Below are 2,500 nucleotides of genomic sequence, written 5' to 3'. Positions count from 1 at the left end.
TGAAATTCTCATTGCAATTACGATTACTAGTTTGAAGATCATGGAATTACCATTACTAGTTATCAATATAATTCTTGTCTAATCTTACTTTTCTCTTTCATAGTTTCTCTGAACACCATTTTTTGAAGCTTATCATCTCTTGGAAAATCTCAAAAGAAGAAAATAAAATGGCTTTGGTTTCAAAATCTAGTTGAATGGAGAAGTCAGAAATAGAAGAAAAATCAACGGAGAGGAAAATAATTCGTTGCGGCTTTTGTGACACGGTCGTGAGGTCTCTGTTGGGATTTTTATCTTTTATTTTTTGGCGTTTGTTTAATCGTTAATTTCTTATCTTACTACAATTTTTTTTCTTCTTCTCTCTCCTAATCTGATTTCTGTTCATGTCGTTTTCGTTATTTGATTTTCAGGATAATTTCTCCTTCGTTTTATGTTTTGCATTCGGTAACAGGGAATCAAATTCGGTTTGATGGCTAGATTCACACACACACACACACACACACACACACGCACGCACACGCACACACACACACACACACACACACACACACACACACACACACACACACACACACACACACACACTTTCAGTGGTGTGTCTGTCTACGTATATATTTCGTCTATATGCATTTAATTATTCATTTTTTTCACTCCCTGTTTCACTCCTTGTTACTTATATCAGGTGATAGATTTATGAAGTGCTATAAAGCAAATATTGATCAGAGAACATTGTTATTTTCATTCAATATTTGTGAATATTTTTGTGAAATATTTATTCCGTGGCGTCACTGATAGCGCAGTGGCGGCTGCATCTGAGAAAACGGTGTAGATTGGGATGAGGGGAAACTATTTCATTTGTATAATGTTATATTTTTTGTCTGTATATTTGCTTCAAGGTCTTTTGCTCTCTATCATCTTCTCTCTCTCTCTCTCTCTCTCTCTCTCTCTCTCTCTCTCTCTCTCTCTCTCTCTCTCTCTCTCTCTCTCTCTCTCTCTCTCTCTCTCTCTCTCTCTCTCTCTCTCTCTCTCTCTCTCTCTCTCTCTCTCTCTCTCTCTCTCTCTCTCTCTCTCTCTCTCTCTCTCTCTCTCTCTCTCTCTCTCTCCCTCCTTCTCTCTCTCTCTCTCATTCTCCCTCCCTTCCTCTCTCTCTCTCTCTCATCGTTTATCTCTTCTTCTTCTTTTCCTGCTACTTCCACCCTTCATCTTCATCATAAGGGGATTCAAAAGACACAAGCATAAAGTAAAGATACAATTCTTTATTTTGATATGGCAAGATATGTACTTTACAAGAAAGGCGACGTCAATCTTTATTTTTACGTCGACACGTTGACAATCTACTACATTAAAGTTACTCCTGAACTACAAACCTGATAAGTCACGTGATCTTCATTGATTATTTTGTTATTTCATCTCCATTATTCGCTTATTATTGGTATCTTTTGAAGTTGGTTTAGAACACTCTTGAATATATATTTTTTTCCTCTCTGTTTATTCTATTTTCCGAATCTAGGTTTCTCTCAGCTGTAGGTTTCTATCGGGTTGTGTCTTGAAAAAAAATCATTTTTACCAATCTGAGAATGTACAAATGTTTGTTTTTGATATTATCTCAAAGAGACTGAAAAACCAAAGAGGAATCTGCATCCAAAGATTTAAAAAACAACAACACAACTAGAGTTTTGAGTGACTGTTTGTGTATTTGATTTCATACAAAGTTTTTTATTTGTAAAAATCCATAATTGTATAAAAATCATATCATGTACTCATTCAACTTAGATTACAAGTGTCCCTCACGTGATGGTCATCTACATGAGGAACAGAAATTAAGATATTACGTAACATTAGAAGAAGCTATACTTATGTATTTAATACAGTGTCATGCACGCATGCTATTAATATTAACACTATACATACACAACATCCATTTCTATATATTCCAAAGGGATCAGTTTGCCAATTTAGGAAACAAAGTCGAAAATAAAATTTGGGCTAAATTCATAGATGAGAAACAGACAAACAAACAAACAACAAAAAAACACTAAGAATTACCATCTTGTTAGCGCTTTCCACAAAAGAAAAATTTCTCTGGAAGTGAACTCAGGTTGTTGCATATATCTATCATGTGTCACTGAAGTAACTTTAGGCAGTGCTGAGATTAGTATGTATTATAAAATATGACATTGATATCACTGATGAACCCTAGATATATCACTCATATAATGCATTAGTACAGACGGGAGAATACAAGAATAACTATATATTGCCACGAAACAGATTCCAAAACCGGCCTTATGAACGGGCAGCTCGGAGCAATTTTACATCACTGGCATTAATCTTACTAATTTAAATCAAACTGATGCTAATTATCTTAAAACGTCTATTAATGTTGCGGAAGAGACAAACAAAAATATAAGAGAATACAGTCTCTATAAAAAACATTCCAATATCTCTTCAAGGAGAAGATATGATTATAGCACTTTTTTCCTGCGCTCAAACACACGGGTCA

At 34.8% G+C, this 2,500-nt stretch overlaps 1 protein-coding gene across 2 annotated transcripts in view; it reads right to left on the bottom strand.

Moving 5' to 3' along the window:
* Positions 1-1,235: 1,235 nt before the first annotated feature.
* Positions 1,236-2,500, bottom strand: part of LOC122248115 (spondin-1) — a gene marked incomplete at its 5' end in the record, with an annotated part of 166,576 nt that continues 165,311 nt past the window's right edge. For both annotated transcript variants that reach the window (XM_043007936.2, XM_086541149.1), the window contains 1 exon segment: positions 1,236-2,500. This exon segment is cut by the window's right edge and continues 1,968 nt beyond it.

Source organism: Penaeus japonicus, unplaced genomic scaffold, assembly GCF_977035675.1.
Source record: "Penaeus japonicus unplaced genomic scaffold, GWHDUDI00000001_assembly GWHDUDI00000010, whole genome shotgun sequence".
Lineage (NCBI taxonomy): Eukaryota > Metazoa > Arthropoda > Malacostraca > Decapoda > Penaeidae > Penaeus > Penaeus japonicus.
The sequence above is the reverse complement of the archived record's forward strand: the minus strand, read 5'-3'. Positions and strand labels throughout refer to the sequence as shown.